General features: G+C 34.8%; 1 pseudogene; it reads right to left on the bottom strand.

Annotated features, from left to right (window-relative positions):
- Window positions 1-12724: 12724 nt before the first annotated feature.
- LOC119540950 lies at window positions 12725-14508 on the bottom strand (annotated as a pseudogene).
- Window positions 14509-20360: the final 5852 nt, after the last annotated feature.

Genomic DNA, 20360 nt, shown 5'->3' with positions numbered 1-20360 from the left:
TGCCTGAATAAAGTGCATGAAAATATATTTACCCCTTGATTTCTCTACCCCATGAAAAGTGAGGACTCTACGTTTCCGTTAAGGAAACACAACTCGAACCGATTTAGAGCACACATGAAAAGGGATGGATTGGTTTGTTTGACTTTCAATTGGAAGATCCCAGGATCAGGGTGGGAATCAGGATTGGCTGTATACCTTCTGCAACATCATCCATGTCCTTGGATGGCTTTTCTCATAGTGGCAAAATGACCGCCATAGTTAGAGACTCCACATTCACCCATCACACTGTCCAGAATTAGCCATAAGGTTAGCTTCTTTGTCAAATTCCCCTAGAAAACTCATGTGTCTTGATTGAGTCAGAGGTTCATTCCTCTGCTAAGATAAAGGGCACAGTTGAAAAATGATCAAACATCAAACAAAAAACAAAGTTAATTTAAGGGAATTTTAAGGCCCAGGGTTTAGAAAATAGTGCACTGATTACCTTGGTGAAGGAAATTTGTGGAATTAATTAGTATTAAAAGGCTTGCTGGAGCAAACTGTAATATAAAAGGTATTTCAAAAATGGGAAAGAAGACATGTGATGAACTGGGAGTGGGGAACTGGAGGGGTGTGAGTATGTGTGTGTGTAATCACCCGTACTTCAATTCCTTTGTACGTGCATCTGTGATGTACTAAAAATATCCTATCAGGTACTTATTCTAAGCCCTATGTCTAAGCTATTTATAAATATAATTTCATATCATGCAACAACCTTGTTTAGAATTAGCTATTATTATCCCTATTTACCAGATGAAGCAACTGGGTCTCAGAGATGGTAAGTAACTTCCAAGAATATTGATAAAAAGTGTGGTTTAAGTTCAAATCTTCTGGCTTCAAAGTTCATAATCATAATGATTTCATTATTATATTCACATTTTTTGGTTTATGTTTACTGCTTTCTTGTTATGAACTTCCTGAGGGCAGAGATTTTTTTCCTGCTTCAGTCACTTCTATATCCTCAGTGCCTAGAATAGAACCTGGCTTATAGTAGATGCTTAATTAACATTTAAACATTGTTCAATGAAGGATTACTTATCTTTGGCCAGAGAAATGATATTTCTTGGTTGGCTTAGGCCAACCTTTTGAATTGGTGGCTGCACATGAGGAGAGGGATGGACTTTACCTTGAGAGAAAGAAAATAAACACAATGTCTAGTACAATGCTTAAAAGAAAATACTGGGCTTGAACTCTGAATCTATTTCTTATTAGCTATATAGCATAAATGTAATTTTTTTTTTTTTGCCTTAGTTTCCTCATTTGTAAAACAGGGGTAATTTATAGAATATACCTATCACATTGACCTCTTGTGAGATAGTGAGCATTTAAGGCAGTTAGTTATCTTGCTATCTGCTAAAAGTAGGCACTCACTAAATGCTAAATATTATAATTCTTATTGATATACCCTCCCCTTCCACTTTATCATTAACTTTATTGTCATCATCATTGCCGTCATTGTCATCATTACCACCATCATCATGTCAAAATGGCCGTTTTGCAAAAATCCCGAATCTGCTTTTATGATCTATTTTTAAGTGTAAATGAGCCTTAGTAGTATCAATAAGCTTTATCAATTGGATAAATATGGATGAGAATAATATTTCACTTATTGTTCCTAATTGATTGTTCCTAACTGATTGTTCCTAAATCAATTACTCCCTGGGAACTTTCTTCATCAGAATCATTTAAAAATCTTACTAGCAACAAAAAAACTTAAAGGATGCCTTTGATATCTGAACACAATATTCTTAATGCTGAGTTAGTAGACCCAGGTAGTTAAGTGTCTTAGCTGAAACAACTTACTTAATTCCATAATCTCATTTTCTGGAAAAATGGTATTTGATTCCTATTATAATACTAATTTTAAATTCACCTCTACCTAGAAACCAGATCATCACCACTCTTCATCCACTGAAATGTTAATGCTCATATTTTATATGTGTGGCTATATTACATAGAATCTGACAGTATTAGTTGTTGCTAATGTGTATTAGACTTAATTATATTAGTAGATTATTGGATACTTGCTGGTAGAATACAAATTGTCTTCTTTTTATTCCCCAAAATATCTAAAAGTTTTTTATTTTTACAGGTTCTCATGGTGACAGTGTCTTCTAACCTTGAAAACTTAACAATATAGTTAATTAGTGTGTACACACACATACAGTCACAGTGCTAAGAATGCTTTTTAAATTCCCACATAAAACATAGTTAGGACAAGTTATTTTATAATGGAGGAAAAAAAAAACTTATTTTCAGAGACATTTAGTCATTTATTCAAGGTCACTCATCTAAATAGTGACAGAGCCCAGAATTCAACTCAGGGAGGTCTTCACACTTCAAATCTGGTACCAATTCTTTTCCAACATAAATTTTGTTGCTGCATGTGCATATTCTTGTAATCAGTTGGAAGATACATGAAACACTTTTTCTGACTTCTTTGTACTTCTCAGAATGATCAATTTTCTTCTTAGAATAAACATAGTAAGCATTTAAAATATGCTTAGTTGGCAAGAAAAGAAGCCCAGAAGTATACACAGAGGATGCATGTTGAAATTATCTAGTCCTATGTTTTGCAGACACTTAAGAAATGGCTTCGTGCAAGTTTGAACTTATTTTACAAAATATCTAGTTGGACACAACACACTCAAATTTGGATAACTTGATGAGGATTTACTTCAAACGGGCTAATCACAAAGGTATGAGTGGAGTGTAGGGGAACTGCAGGAAATAATCCAAGAACCTGGGAGCTCTCTCCACTTCCAGGCTTGAAGAACCTGGAAGGAAGGTAAGTCTGTAAAGTAACCTCATAAGGACAGAATCAGCCAAATAAAGAACCTAACCTCCATCTCCTCCTTTCTGCTAAACTTTTCCCAGACTGGAACACCTATTCATATAGTCCATAGAGTTCAGTCTTTTGGGGCAGAAAACAGGATGCATACAATTGGAAAGTGGAACAGAAGAGGTAAGCAAAAGATATTCAATGCATGCATGAGAAATAATAATATATATAAATGTACCTGGTGAACTGTAAGCAAAACAAATACAAATAAAAGTAACCATTTTTCATTGTTATATGAAAGCTTAATAAATACATGCTAATTGATCGAAACAGAGTGCAATTCCATATATATATATATATATATATATATATATATATTGAGTAAGGTACTTGTCTGGCTGAAGAAGAGAAATTTTAGCTGATTTTTCCAGTAAAGTATACTGGTTTAAATATCTAAATTATTTTTTTCATTGCTATTTGGACTAGACTTATATTAACAAAAGACTCATGCAAAAACAAAAATTGCATTTAGGCTGCAAAATGTCATTAGCTCTTTCTGTCTTCAAGTCCTCCCACCTCCTTTAATAATCACTTCACTAGGCCAAGAGAAAACAAGCCCCTGCTCACTGCAAACACATTTCCTCCAAAACACAGATAAACAAGAAACTAAGTAAAATGACTCAGGATTTTATACTTAGAAGAAATTTGAGATCGTTTAGTCCTCTATTGCTTATCTGCAGATGATGGAATTGAAGCTAAGAAAGCTGAAGTTTCCCAGAATCACAGAACTAACAGATGGGACTGAATGTCAAGTTTCTGACATACTGCCCGGGGCTCTTTCCATTACTGCATCCTCATTGTGCTGTATCTACTGAGGCATCCTCTGACTGTTTTTAGAAATTGGACCTTGTTATTATTTGTTGCTTTTTAAAATATTTTTATTTGCTGAGTATTTATTATAATTAATTAGAATATGAGAGTGTTCTATCACCCTACTGACACACAGAATTTGTTCAGCTGATTTGACAGTCTAGGTAGGTGTTTGTTTCTTCCTACACTTTTGTCACATGCTTTCTAGTATTTTATCCTCAAAGAAGATGACCATCCCATAGAGAAGAGGATGCAGGGTCTTGCTACAGCTTCTGAACAATATTATTTAGTCAACTGATTATTCACCCATTAATTCAATAAACATTTATTTGGCTTATATTGAATCAGTGGGGGATAGAACAGTAAATAAGACAGTCTCTGATCTCAAGTTGTTTATGGTCTAGTTGGTAGGGCAGGGAAGAAAATTGGTAAAATGGCACACATATATTTGATCTTGGGGGTAATCATCGAGTACACAGAAAAGTGCTTTAAAAGTTAGGAAGGGCTATATCTGAAGGATCAGTCAAGTCCAAAAGGTCTTGTGGAATGGAGAGGTCCACTCAGAAAAATAAAGTAGGTAAGCTGGCTTTTGGGAGACTGTAGGTGTTTTAGTTTCCTATCTGCTAAAACACATAACATATGATGGGTTTGGCTTAACAATAGGTATTTATTAGCTCACAGTTTCAGAGGCTAGAAGATTCCCTTTCTCATGGGGTCAGTATTATCTTGCTGGCTGGCAATCTTTGGGGCTTTTTGGCTTTTCTATCACATGGCAAAGCATGTGGTGGTGTTTTTTCCTTTCTCCTCTGGGTTCTGTTGACTTCCAGCATCTGGCTGCTCCCTGTGGCTTCTCTTTTCCACATCTAATTTGCTTTGCTTATCATAAGGATTTAAGCCATATTGGGATTAAGGCCACCTCTATACAGTTTGGGCACACCTTATATAATAACATCTTCAAAGATACTATTTACAAGTGGGTTCACACCCACAGGACCAGGGCTTGGGACCTAAACATGCCTTTGTTGGGGGAGGGTTGGAGAGGGAGGGGGTGGCGATTGAGGCATCATTCAATCCCCAACAGTTAAGATAGATGTGTTCAGAGATAGGTCTGCATTGTCAGGCACTGTTCCAAATATTTGGAATACTTTAGTAAACAAAGACTGGGGAGATTGGTTTTAGTGATATAAACCTTATTTATATGTAAGGTTTACATATTTATATATTTCAAAGCTAAAAGTTTAAAAAAATAGTTATATTAAATAAATTAAGATATAAATTTTATAAGTACAGGGACATTATTACCATTAGTGCAGTTATTAATGTAATGACATTATTTCTATATAGTGGTTTTCTACCTTCTTCCATCTACTGGAACCCTTCAGGCCTTATTGTCTAAGCAACTCCTGTTGTGCTTCCAGCTAGAAGTAATCTTTCTCCTCTCTGAAATAAAAGTAGTAGTAATGCAATAGTGCCTAACAGTTAATGAATACTTACTATGCACCCATTCTCTTCTCTAAGTATTCCACATATATTATTAGCTCAATTAATAATCACACAGGTCTGAGCGGTAGATACTATTATATTCCCCATTTTATAGCTAACACAATGGAGACTCACATAAATTAAGTAGTTTTTTCAAGGTGGATATAGTTGGTGGCCAAATAAAAGCATGAAGCCACATTGTCTGACTGGAAATCCCAAGCTTCGCATCGCCTCTGTGCAAACAAAATACTTAGTGTGTGCTATTATGTCACTCACAAGATTTTACAACATATATGGTTATTTGTGTGCGTGCTCTATTTTTTCTTCTAGATTCTGAGCTTCTAAGAGAAAAGAATCATATCGCATGTATCTGGGACTTATCCACAGTATCTAGCATCATATATTGAAAATGGTTGTTTTAGAAATGAATTAATGAGTGAATGACCACTGACTTTATAAACTTGAAATTAAAGGAAATGAATGATAGCAAATATAAGGAATTAGACAAATACACTGGACAAAGATGTAACAGCAAAATGCAGGCTCTTATAGTAATGCGTGAAGATCTCAATGCTCAAAGAATAATCCTGTTCTATTGTTAAATTAAATAGGATGTCTAATTAGCTAGGCACAGATTTTTCTTTCTTTTTTCCTCCCCCAGAAACCCATTCACTTTTTAAAATATTCAAAATTCCTAAATGAAACAATTTTAATCATCTATCTGTAAGTTGGTAGCTCTATAGGAAATTGACAACCTGGCATCTGAGTTAAACACCCTTTTAATTCTTTTTGCTCCTAATTTGTATCATTACTGTATCTTAGTCTGTCAAAGTAATCAGAGCCATCAGTGGGGGAGAAAAGGTGATGTATGTTAAAGGATTGTGTATTTATTAATATGGTTATTTGAATCATTTAGTTGGAGAAAGCTTATTTGTAATTAGTACAGTAGCTGACCATGTGTATTAGTGCCTTTCCACCATGGCAAAGGAATTCTCTATAAGTCAGAATGCTGTAAATAGCACCAAGGAATCTTAAAACAGCTCTGAGTATCACGAAATAATGTGTATTCATGCACAATGAGGGTCTACATGGGTAGCCTTTGTGTGCAACATAAGCAGACTAGTAAAATCAAATCAAAGTGTCTTGAATGAAATTTCCTTGCTCATTATTCTCCGATTACAATAATGGGATGCCTTGTAAGGATATTATCTAGGGTGAAAAATAAAGTTTTGCCCTGAGCATGCATACATGGTGCATCTTAACTGTTGACATGAAATGCTTTAATCCTACGCAGTGTCTTTCTCAGTCTATTACCTTCCAGGGGCTAATATGTGGTGGGCTGGGGAGACGCTCTCTCTGTGGCTCTAGGTGAAATATCACAAACATCTACCACCTTAATTTTCCTGCTTCTCCTTGTCTGTGTTCAAGCTCATGCCACTACTGCAAATTCTCTGGTTATTTCTCATTGTTTGTCAGTGCCAGTTCCTAGAATTGCAAAAACAGTTTAAAGAAAGTAACGTTTGCTTTTTGGGACTGTAGCACAGACTCTTACTCTCTCTTTCCTTTGCCTACTGCCTGATTCCCCAGGAAAAGGAAATATACATATGCATGTATATGTGTATGAACTACATGTATAAAAATATATAAGCATATTCATGGATAAGAAACACACACTTACCCATTAAGGAGAATTCCCTAGGAGGAACAGTACAAATTAAGAGAATGCAGCACTTCATTTTTAGTATTGAGAAAATATTCGTTAAGGGTAAAAAAGGAAAGAGGATCAAAGCACATGAAAGAGATACTATATTCTTTGTACTTTTCATGTTGCCTTGACTGAAATTTTGGCCTCCTCACCTCTTGCCCCACTGGATTCACTAACCTCCAATTTTCTTCTCTCTATTGTGTTGAACTCAAAAATGTGCCTAGACACCAAAGAATAAGCTTGTCTGTGACTTGTGTATGTTTGGAATAGGGAATTACCATACCCAAGTTTTTGCAGACTTTAAAATTATTTATCCCCCTAAAAGAATGTGAAACTTTCTTTCTTTTTCTTATGTCTTTCTTTTTCCCCATTTTTTTCCCCCTCTTTCTTCTCTCCTCTCATCATTTTAAAAGCTGCCTGAAACAGGCACTGTTAAAACACTGGGTGGCAGTCCCTCTCCCTTAAGCCCACCAACACCGGAATGGACTGTCATCACAAGTGCTCCAGCTATATAACATCATATTATTTCCCTGCATTTGCTTGCAGCACCGAAACTAAATTCCACCGAAGACCCTGCAGTTCAGTGGAGACAGGTCAGTGCAAAGCTGCAGAAATAACAGGTTTTCTTAAAAGCATGTGTCACAAAGCAAAACCATGAGATTTGCTAAGTCAGCCAAAACACAAAAACAGGAAGTGAAAAATGTTCTGTTCAGTGATCCCGCCACTGGGATTAATGCACACACTCCCAACAGTTGTTTTCAGTAATCTCACCCGTGATTTTCGGAGTATAGATACATCTCTTGTGACCTGGTGTCTCCCCGCCCCCCTCCACATCTAGACCTGTGTGCCGTCATCATTTATCTGAGTTTCCTGTAATCAAAGCTGCAAACTCGAGCATCAGGAGTCTTCTGGCAGAAACCAAGAACCGACTCCTTCAAGCCAGGAATTTGTGTTACGGAGTTCAAAGTACACATAGTACAGCTTGCCCGCTGAGACTTAGCAACGTCCCATCACATGGTTCATGAGTCAGCTCCTTCCTCCTTCCTAAGATCCACAGCACTGCTGGATGGAAAATAAATATTTTTATTTTCAATGGATTTTAATGATTTAAAAATACGACAATGCAAATCATAGAGAATGTAATTAAATAGGCAGTGTGGCAGTATGAATAGTACAAGGAAAAAAATTCCATATAGAATATCTGACTTCAGGTATTTGATTAAAATAGACAAACCCATTTAAAGATCCTTAGTTTCCATAGTGAAGACACAGGTGGTTTTAGCTAGGTGTCATGAAACATTGTACCAAAGGGAAGATATCCTTAGCTATTTTTATATATGTACATCTATATCTAGTCTTTTTTATTGTTGATGATATGCTACAAATATTCTAAAACAAAACAAAAAACACAAAAACATTTTAAATTAAAAAATACAAGGCAGGTTTCTTTAGCCAAGCAAATTCACCACAAAGAGCTCCACATCCCTTAAAAATATTTTTTTCATTATCATCAGTACCCCTTTGAGAGTTAATAGGAGTAAAATGTCTTCAATGTTAATTATTGCAAGATTAAATAAAACAATTGAATTAATAAGTTAAAGGATAGTCTCCATTATTGCAAAAAAGAATCAAAAAAGAGCTGTAAGAATTTATTATTCAAGTAATTTTTAAAACAATTACTTATTAATAATTCTTTAATATTTCTTGATTATTTTCTATGTGTTAGATTTTGTTATGAGTTCTGGAGATTCAGCAGTAAACAAAACAGACGAATCTCTGCTCATAGGGCATATAGCTCACACAACAAGCACCTGTCTCTAATTCTACATTAGACATCATGGTGACCATTTGAATATATATCGTTTATATCCTAAATCACCTAATTCCTTATCTTGATCATTAGAGGTATTCAAATTATGAACTACTAATGTATTTGAGAAGGAAAGTCAGTATGCCTGCTTGTAAAATGATCAGCCAATTTTTTAAAATGCATGCTTAAGTATACAGAAAAATTACATTAAAGACTGTATTGTAATGTTAATTATAATGTGTAGCATTTTGAGAACACATTTCTGGAAGCATTAAATACTTTGCTTTCTCCTCTTCCTACAATTTAATCTAAATATTCATAATAATATACACAGAAACAGTACCATTTTACTTTTACCAGAAATTCAAGATTGAATTTTTTATACATAAAGTGGAAAATCTTGCCAATGTGACTCATACATTGTGCCTGTGCCTTTAATGCCTTTAAGAAGACAGCCTAATGGCCCATTATTGTTTTTAACATGCCACCTTAAAATAACCTTTCGGCAAATTTTCTGACATATTTTATCTTAGCCTTCATTTATTTCATTTATATTGACCCTGGTCCCTTTAAAATAGCTGGTTTTTGAGAAATGTTGGAGTAAGCATAGTGTTTCTGCAAAGACTTTCAGATTCTTCCAGTAATTCCATGTTGATGCTGTTTAGTTTTATGGGTAGCAATCTGCTCTTTGTTTGGAATCTGTCAGGATCAGAAAAATACACATTAATCATTTACTAGAGGAGACTGCACTGCTCCAAATGTCCCCTGTTTCAAGATGACAATTGGGCACTTTTCAGGAATCACCCACATTCTTGCAAGTGGGAAACTGGCCAAGGAATGATAACTGTGGCATTGCACCTCCTAGTCCAGATGATATTCTTAAAGAACCCAGGGTGGACCTCTACAGGTTGTATATGAATACAAGGCTACTATTTAAATATTTCTTGTTTTTTTTTTTTTTTTTTTTTGACATGCAATAGGGACTATTTCACTTGCAGACTATAGCTAAACCCAAGGACAGCTCCAAGGAGCAATGCAGCTTTTAAAAATCCTTTGGGTCAGGAGCAATGCCACTTGCAAAAGACTTTCAGAGTGAGGGTAGGACTCGTAGCTGAAATGAGCGGGTAGATCACGGTTCTCCATTCAACAATTGATATTGTGGAAATTCATGGAGAGATATCCTTGGCTTCTCCCTCAAACATATGGAAACTTCTCTTTGACACTGATACTGTGTAAAGATATGTGGCCCCAGGAAGTCATTAAACATAAGCCTTCTGCAATAATTTTCATCAACTGAAATTCTTTACATTGCTATTACCTTAGAGATAGAATTATGTTCTCTGAGATTCTGGCATAGGTTTATAGCCTTTTAATTCCTCTTCCTATCTCTAGCAGGTAGTATTGTTGATCAGGGTGCAATCCTTCCACATTGCTCTGGGAAAGGCAAAGCCCAGAGTCAGCTATTTAGAATGCAAACATTACTTTTCTAAAATATATGATAAATAAGTCAATCTCTCCTATTGTATAAGCCAGGCACAGTACCCAAGAGAGATAAAGATACTATTTCTTACTTTAATCTATATCCTTGTCGAAAATATTTTAGCCTTCACATGTTGACTCATGTTATCCCCAAGATTATCAAATCATTTATATTATAATTCCCATCCACATGGCCAGAGAGAGGGGGGGCGGGGAGGGAGGGAGAGGAGACACATATCTAAAATTGAATATTTTGATTACTGCCAAAGTGTGGTTTCTTTTAATGAATGATTAAAAGAACACATGATTTGGGGATTTTTGATTTTGAGTTATTAGCTGTTTGTTTGGATTATAATCACAGCCTTTCTTCTTCTCAAGGTAGTCAATCGTATATACAATAACAACAAAATTTCTTTCTCATTCTAATGAACGTAGAAGAGGTTTCTGTACTTGTTCAACAGTATCAAGAAAAACTTATTTCATTCTATGCAGTTTTACATTTATAATTGGAAAGTAGGTTTAATATGCAGTAAAATATAAATTACAATATGAGATAGTAATTAAGTGTCCAATTAAAATATTAAATAAAACATCTAGAAGATATAAGGGTTTGTGTGGATTCAACATTGTCAAAAATTCACATAGGTAAAGTGTGAGAAGTAAAATGAAAAAAAACATAGACTGTGTGAGAGGAACTTTGGGTCCTTAAAAATTCTTTTGAGTAATGATTTCATAACTTTTTCAAAAAAGGATCAAATGAGTAGTTCATATTTAATATCCATGTGTTTATGCAATGTCAACAGACTAGGTGCTCAAAAAATTCAGTTGAATTAAATAAAAGATAGATAGATAAATACATAAATGGAGGAATAGTTCAGGAAAGGTTGCATTTGTCTGGATTTCATGAAAAGTCAGACTTGAATGACAAAAATCTGAAAAGTAGATACAAGGGGGTGTTTTATTAACATGCTATATAGAGAGGTGAGAATAAGGAAAGTATCTTCAGCAGCTGAAGTTAAGGGAAATGGGGAGGATTATTATTTTTTTTAAGTATGTAAGTGATGTATTGAAAAGTTAAATTTCAAGATTAATTTGGCAGAATAAAAATATAAATTGATAGAAACTTTCTATCAAGTAACTTGATAAACATCAAAATCCCCACATTTGAATGCCTAGTGTTTGGCTGACTGTCTAAATTTAGAAACTTATCAGACAAAAGACATAGCAAGAGTATATGATTAGAGATACTAACTTCAGTATTGCTTTTTTTTTCATATAATAGCAATTTTATTAGCCTGAAGAAAATAAGTTAAATCTGGCAAAAAATAATCACCATGTATTTACAAAACAGTATTTTATTTGCTGTTCAGAGACAACTAATATGTATTGAGCACCTCCTATTTTCCAGGCCCAAAAATATATTACCTTATGGAATTCTCAAATCCATTCTACAAGATAGGTAATAGTATCTTTTATTTTGTGGATGAGAAAACTAAGCCTCAGACTAATAGGAGCTTGCCATAAGCAATAGGACAACCATAGGCTGTCCTATTTAGTTGTACTGGCTACCAATTTTAAGAGAACATATCACCTATTTTTCACATTTGTGTTGCTGCCACTAAAGTCTTTGTTTTTACTTTCATTTTTCTTAAATTCTTGTGGATGTAAGTAGTATTTTATTTACATCAACATCACTTCTCTTTCCTATTGTCTCCCTAAAGTCTTCATCACATATCTATAATTTCTTGTTTATAAATTTCATTAAAATAAGCAAAAGTAGGAATGCATAGTATTAGGTAATACTATATCATTCTGGAATTTTAAAATGGCAAAAGCATAAACTTTTAAAAAGCTATACCTATTAAGAAAAAGATACAAATGATGATTTCTAAAATATACATACATACATACATACATATATATATATATATTTAACCTCATTTTCATCTTTTTGGTTAATAAATATAACCATATGAGTACAGAATGTTAAAAAGCATAAATGACTATGTATTAAGATGGACAATCACATATATGTTACTGAAATATATATCCTTTATAGTTTAAAGTATGTCTCCTAAGAACTGGACAAAGAAGTGGTTCCTCATTTTAGTTCAACTGAATAAAATTATATAAGGAGTGTTCTCTTTTATAGTACAGATGTATAAGTAGCCAAAAGGTCAAACATAGAATTCAATAAATATTAAAGATATTCCAATGTTTACTAATATTGAATTCTAGCTAACTTCTAGTAATAAGTATAAATTATCTTATAGGAAACCTGTTCTGTTAAAAGTGTCCTCATAGAAAGGGAAAGGACTATAAAGAAACAGACTCTATCAGAGATCTATTAAATGCCCTTAATTACAGATTAGGAACCAAAGCTTAAGCTTGATGAGTACTTGTCTAAGTCATATACCAGTGTTAGAACCAGGTCTGGTTCCTGAGCCTGGCTTTTATTCTGGGCTCTTTATTTACACAGAAAATTTATATAGGAAAAAGTTCACTTTACATATCATTTTGGTTTCACTGCAAAAAGCTTAGTTATAGCTTTAAAACCTCTTTATATCATAGTAACTTTGTATGTTGTGAAATGATTTTCTATAATCTTGACATTTTCTTCAGATACCCAAATTTTCCTGTTTTAGCTGCCTAAAAGAGCTTCCAAAGACTTCAATCTTCCTGGAGTTTGTTCCTCTTGTAGCTCAAGAAGTGTTATATTTGAATGTAGTTGAGAAACTTTCTGTCAGAGATGTTCCTTATATGTCTTGTCTACAATAAGAATGTCCAATTTGTAAAACAGTTGTTCCATTGTCTGTATCCTTATATAAGGAGTCTTCAATGTCTGTGTCTTTCATTTCCACTTTCTTGATTGGCAATGATAAAAGAATTAATTGTAGGTCTAAGATTTTCAGTGGATACAACAATGGCAATAACTGATTCCTAACGTGTGTTTAATTCTTCAACTGTTTGAGTAATTGTGCTGAATAAGACTGGGTTTTCCTGTGCTGACTTAATTTCCATGGAGTTATTACTAAAATTTGGATTAGCAAAATGGTAGCTATTTCAAGCACTTCTTGAGTTTTCAAAGACTGCTGACTACCTCTGAATCCGAACTTGTCAAAGTAATAGTTGTAGAATTTAGATTGTCAAAAGATGTGTGAAAAACATACATCTATATCTTGGTGTGCTGGTTTGAAATCGTTATGGACCTTAGAAGAGTCATGATCTTTTAATCCGATCTTGTTGGGTAGAACCTTTTGTTTTAGTGTTTCCGTGGAGATGTGACTCATCCAACTGTGGGTGAGAACTTTGATTAAATTATTACCATGTAAATATGACCCTGCCCATTCCAGGTGAGTCTTATTAGATCACTGGAGTACTTTAAGAGAGCTGAGAGCCCACACAGACCCAGACTGTTAGAGACGGTGGCAGATGCAGACAGAATGACGTTTGTAGGAGCTAAGAGATGAAGCCCAGAGTTTGCCCCAGAGAAGCTAAGAGAGGATGCTTAAAGAGAAATGTCCCAGGAGAGCCAAGCAGAGAGCTAAAAGAAGTTAAGAGACAGAAGCCCAGAGATATTTTGAAACCAGAACCCAGGAGCAAAGGACCAGCAGATGCCAGCCACGTGCCTTCCCAGCTGACAGTGGTGTTCCAGATACCATTGGCCTTTCTTTACTGAAGATATCCTCTTGTTGATGCCTTAGTTTGAACACTTTTACGGCCTTAGAACTGTACATTTGTAACCTAATAAATCCCCTTCATGAAAGCCAATCCGTTTCTGGTATTTTGCATAAAGGCAGTTTAGCAAACAGGAACACTTGGTTAACTGATGTTTCCAAAGTAGATTGTGGTTTTTCAATATCTTGTTTAGTTTAAGAGTTAATATGTTATTTTGTAAATTTTCTGTTTTTGGAGCTCTTGGCTGTGCCAAGGCAGTTGAATTAAGTAATTCTGCATATTCAGGAAACACATCCTTTTTAACAGTACTTTTCATACACTCATTTGATGCAAATTTGTCTTTCTCACTCTCCAATTTTTTCTTCAGAGACTTTATTTAAAAGAGTCTTTTCCCTGATTGTCTTCTGGCAAAGAAAATATTGTTGGAATTTCAGTTTGTTTTGAATATCAAATACCCCATCTGATGTTAAAAGAATCAGGAGTAAAATGGTTGCTACATAGGAACTGGTATTTACTGAGGACCCATGAATCACGCTTCATGTTTTTTAACCATTTTTCAGCTCTGTCTTTGTCAAGCAGAGGAAACAGGTAAAAACTCAGCTTCTGGTTTTTATTTTTCCATCCCTGGTGGTTCTTACAGCAAATTGCTGCGCAGTAATGGGACATTGCTCGGGTGATGCCCTGGGAGAGCAGGCCAGATTTGCTTTTAATAATAATAATAATTAAAAAAGACCGAAAATAGAAATAAACCAAAAATTTACAAACAGGTTACAGGTTACATAAGTAGTGATTATTCCATAAAATGCATAATTAATTTATTGGAAAAAATGCTCATACTATACTCAGTGGAGAAACAAAAAGTTATAGAAACAATTTATTATATAGGCCACTTTCAAAAAATACATGCATTTCTGTGTTTCTCTACAAATTTTTTTTACAATAGTGAAATGTGAATTTTTAATGGCATTCAATTTGGCTCGAATCTGAATTTCTAATCTTCTCTCTCCTGCTAAATATAACTACACACACATATGCACACACACGTACATATATATAGCACTGCAGTTAAGGAAGCACCCTCTTCTCCCTAAATTCGAATTTCTCTTTCTTGTTTTGATGACACCGATCATTTGCCTCTACTCTGATTATCTGTCTCAGCTTCTGAAATTATATTTATTTGTCAGGCCCCTGAAATAGTGCCTGTTGACACAGGTTTAGGGTTGTAGACACATGAGTTCTTCCTTTGGGCTTTCTCCTTAAAAGGCGGTCCCCTCACTACATGGAGTTGTTCTTGATGGTATAAATGCTGCATCTTTTATCTCTTGTAGTGTGATGCAGTGCCATTATCTAGTAGTTGCTAACAATATTTATTGACATTGTGAGTATAATTTTGCCATAATGGAATTTTGAAACATCCTTTAAATATCCTTCTGGAAGTCATTCATAAAATGGAGTATTTCCCAGTATATATGTTGTTTTTTCTTCCCAAACGTCTTCCTCTCTCCAAGATAGCAGGGGAATGTTTGCTAATGCTGTGGGCAACACAGAGCAGTAATCTTGGTGAAGTGCAGGATCAGGACTTCCTAGTTGGTCACCTACTCATCCGGTCAGGCCAATGTGAGAACCACAGAAGAAGCAGGAGAGAGGCTCAAAATATGACAGAAGTCAGTGAAAGAGAATTTTTCAAAATTACGAAAAAGTTTAACATTTTAGTACATGTGATTTGTAAAATATATATATGTATATTTAATTGATGAAATGAATGTGTTGGCTTTCTAATTGGCTAAAAATGGCTTTACAGGGCAAGGTGAGGTGTTGTTTGGGAGATTACTGAGGGGTTGATTCTTTTTGGTTATGTTCAAGAATTTCCCTTAAAGCAGGCAAGCAGGCAAGCAAAGAAGCACACAAATCCCTGAGAGATGGGAAGAGGGACTTGTCTACTGAATTTCCTATTAATTACACAACAGATAGGGACATTTGAGACCAAAGCAGAAGACCATGATCTTAGAAATATATATTTTCAACTTGACTGTCACAGCAGCTCAATATTGCTCTGATTACCCCAAGGTAAAGAAAATGTTACTCTTTTTGGGGTTCTAATCTGGGGCTTTTGCTTCAGCTAAAATGGGCTGAGTGATTTAGCTTTAGTGAATAGATCGTTCTTTGCTGGTATGAACATGAGTGTATTTTTTTAAAAATGAAAGAAAAAAAAGAAAGAAAAATGTCTTGTTCAAATTATTTGAGAAACTACAGATTAAATTGGAAAATAATTGTCAGACCTGACTTCCACATTTAATCAGGTGGCAGCTATTGGGCACTCAGAGAGCCGACTACAAATGAATTCTGAAACATTGTTAGTAATTGTGGTGGCACACTTCACAAAGCAAGCTAAAAATAATAGCAACATGTAAATCCCATTGCCATTTATTTTGCATCACCCCCCTCAAAAATATCAATCGAACTGTCACCGAGTCATCCATACATCTTAACTCCGTTCCCTTCTAGCAGATGCAGCACCTGCTGTTGTTTCTGGTTTTGCACTCTCGCTTGCCTCGGGAGTGTTGGTATTTACTAGCATTGTAGGAATCTGAGCAGGATCTGACTCAGTGTCACAGGGGCCATTATGTCATACACCCTGTAGGTAAGAAGAAACTGCCAAAGAAATGTTCTTAATTCAAAATGGACAGATTATGTATTTGAAACAGAAGCACAAAGCTGTGTAGGATGAGGGAAAAGAAATGAGGACTAGAAGGAGGGGAAAAGTGACAGATGTGATTTTTTGTTGTTGTTGTTAGTGATTCTGTGGTTTTGATAAACCAGTAATGATCAAAATGCTTTAGGTATACTTTTAGAAGACAATGTTTAAAGGCTTGGAAGTGAAGATGTTTCTTTGAATTCTAGAATGAAGAGAATGTAATTATTTGTATTTCCTTCCTTCCTTCCTTCCTTCCTCCCTCCCTTCCTTCCTTCCTTCATTCCTTTCCTTCCTTCTTCCTTCCCTTCCTCTCTTCTTCCTTTTTCAAAGTATACAATGACTGAAACAACTTCTGGTTTAATCCTTTAGAAAGGAAGAGTTTGTTTCTCTGATGGTGTCTGTGTAGGGAGCAATTAAAGCAACATTTTCTAAACTGTCTTTGACAATTTTAAATGCTTCTCCTGAGATTTTTGATTTGCCAGAAATTTATTTTTTAGTGTTTATCTAAATGAAATCATTTAAATTTTCAAAACTTATAGGAACATATCTACTTATGTTTATCTACATATCTATTTCATGTCTTAATAGTTGAGAATTGAAAATTCCTTAGGCATAGTGGGGACACCCCCCCCCCCCAGCAAAATAAAATAATTGCATCAACTCTTTCTTGGAATAATTAAAGTAACTTGTGTTCAGTAGAAACATCATACATTTAACCCTTCTGACAACTGGAGAAAAGATTTGTACAACCTTTTTTACTAAAACAAAATCTTGTTACAAAATATGATTTCAAAAATAACAGGGCAAAAACTGAATCTGCAATGTAAATACTTGCAAGAGTTGTTTTGTGTTTCTTGGGTCTGCGTTACTTACATCTAAATTATTAAGTGATTTGACGCAAAAAATACTTAGCAAGTTCTCTTGCTTTAGAAAGAAATCATTTAAACTAGTGCTATTTTCAAAGAATCTTCAAGTCTATAATATATCAAGAATGTGAACATGACTTTATGTGTTCAAAAATTGGCCTTTAATAAGAAAAAAATATTAGACAATTCCAAGTACAAAGCAATTAACTGGCTGATTTCTAATCCCTGACACAGGATGTCATCCTCAACCCAGTGAGCGCCTCGCTGCTCAGCATCCTGTGGGAACCACAGTCTTCCAAAGATTCCTCTTTACAAATAACAATCAGTTCAGATAGAGGAGACATAAGGAGAGCAGGTTAAATCTTTCACATCATTACCAGCCTCATTGTTTTGCAAATCAGTAGCATAAAGTAGAACACGTGCATGAATCCTCTTACAGGTTTCTGAATGCTAGGGATTTAAAACATGTGAATCCTGCTGATTAGCAGTAAATGAATAAGCTGCATGACAAATCATTACCTTTACCATCTGAGTGGCTAACTTAAATTAAAGATTACAGGTTAGAGTTTGAATTCATCAAGATTTGTCCATCTAAAATGATAAGCCTAGCCCCGGTCCTTGTATCGGTTCATCATTATGGTGTTGTGTGCTTCATCTGATCACTAGCTCACTGGAATAGCTCAAAACAGCATTTTAAAAAAATATCCTATTTATAATAGAGATATGTAGAATAATCCAAAACACTGCCTGCTTTAACATGCTCAACCTCTCCTGGAAAGAAATTCTTTTCGGGAGATTCGAATTTCTGAAACGATCAGGTCCCAGAGCCGATGCCACAACAATGGGATAAAAAATGATTTATCTGTATTTTAACTGGGTGTTCTTTTTCCCCTTTGTAATTTCCTTTTGCAAATGCAATTATTCATTTTCTTCAGTAAGTGACTAAGTTGATCATATTTCACTTATAGGTATTTAATATTCATTATCTTGTAATGATTTTTCAGTACTATTTTCCACAAATGTCAAAATCTGAAATTATTTATTTGAATCCTGAGTTACTGCTCTGATAACAAGAAGCTCTAATTATAGAGTGCTGTCAATTACATAGCACAGAGCTCACATCCCAAATATTACTGCTAAGAGTAAGACAGATGAAGAACGGAAATAACTTCTTTAAAATACATTGCCTGTACTTTCTGGTTTTAGGACACACTATTGTCTTTTGAGGGATGTGGCAAGCTCTGGAGAAACTATCTGTTTTAGACTCTGTTCACACTGAACTTCATCTAATTTTAAGCAGAGAACTCACCTGAAGCTTAGTCCTACTGTTACTGTAGACTACAATCTCTCATTCAACTAAAATAGCACCATAGAAAACAGAGTTGGCACCCACCCTCACCCTCAATTATTTGTGTGGGCAGTATGATGCCACTACACCCCCAAACACATTTGTTTGTTATACTTATCCAAGCAGTATTGGTTATAGGGAGCATACAAGGAAAGAAATCATTTTCCTCTCCCACTCCCCATCTGTTGTGGAAAATGCACAGGTTTTTCACCACAGGTTTAGAACAACCTTGTGTCCTTGGAGCACAGATTCAGACTGAGTTGTATTAACAGTAGGAACCTTCCTCCCACTCCTCAATCCACAAACCTATTTTTAAGGCTGCCTTCTCAGAAGAGGCTTCACTGTGATGCTGTTGAAACATAAGCTACCATGTCAAAGAGCAATGGCATGAGATTGACTAATCATGATGAATAGACTAATAGCTCCTCCTTAGAAGTATTACTGACTGGTAACTTTGCCCTCCATCTGGGAGTTGGAGTGCCCTCACTATTCTTTCAAAGGTAAATTGTGCAAAACTACTCCTTTCCAAGGCAATTAATGTATCTAATGCATCTTGCTTCTTCACTAAGTATTTGTTGATTTTCTTAAAATAAAAAGTTAAATACCATTTCTATACCAGTTGTTAACTCATTGCCTCAGCTATAAACTAAATGGTCAGAAAATACACCTTAGATAATGACCTAAGATATATAGACATAACTGGGAAGAACATCGAGGAAACAGCTGATTCAATAAAAATGCTGAATTAAAACTCAGACTCCTCCCACTCCACTACAGTACAGCACAATCCATTCAGACAAAACAGATGGGGCCGTCTGATTACTGAGCTTCAAATCCAGAGACCTAGATTATATACTTGGCTTAATCACAGATTATTTATAGAATATTTCCTAAATTATTTTTAACCGTGTCTCCATAGCAAAATGGAGTTAACATTAATTTAATTGTCATTTTTTTGCTAAAATAAATACATTTGTTCACAACCAATTCTATGGTGGGCTCAGGGCAACAAGATGAGCATACTCTTTATGGCTCTTACATTCTATTTTGCTCCAGTACATCATTAGTCTTTCTCAAAAATATGCAACTATTATAAACCCTGGGTTCATAACTCCCAATGGCTAATAATGTACAATTTGTGTTGTTGCAATCATTAGACTTCAAAATTTAATTACTGCAGAAATTTTTAAATAGTCAAATTAATGACAGGATTCCATGTATCATTTATTTACAATACTTTAAAATGGGACTTGAAATTAATTGCTAGTTGTAAGGATAATATTAATGAGAATGTGTTCATGGCACCCCCTACTGATTTCACTAGAGAAAAAGATTTGAGAAGTAAGTGTTTGTGATTTTTTTGCACATAATATAAGCTTATTTAAGAACTCATGGGGAGAGTGGGCAATAGTTACACTTTTCCATAAGCTAAATTGATAGTGAAATTTTATGTTCTGAAGAGAGAATTAGAATGATTATTTAATTTTTTTCAATGTGGCTCACCTGAAAAATGAACTCTTTATGACTAAAAGTATGCTGCTATTTTAGTTTCTTAAATCTTATGTTTTATAAGTAACATAAGGAACTCTTCATAAATAACACTTTATAA

The sequence above is a fragment of the Choloepus didactylus genome, chromosome 7, assembly GCF_015220235.1.
Source record: "Choloepus didactylus isolate mChoDid1 chromosome 7, mChoDid1.pri, whole genome shotgun sequence".
Classification (NCBI taxonomy): Eukaryota; Metazoa; Chordata; class Mammalia; order Pilosa; family Megalonychidae; genus Choloepus; species Choloepus didactylus.
Note: the sequence above shows the minus strand (reverse complement) of the source record. Positions and strands in the feature narration are given on the sequence as shown.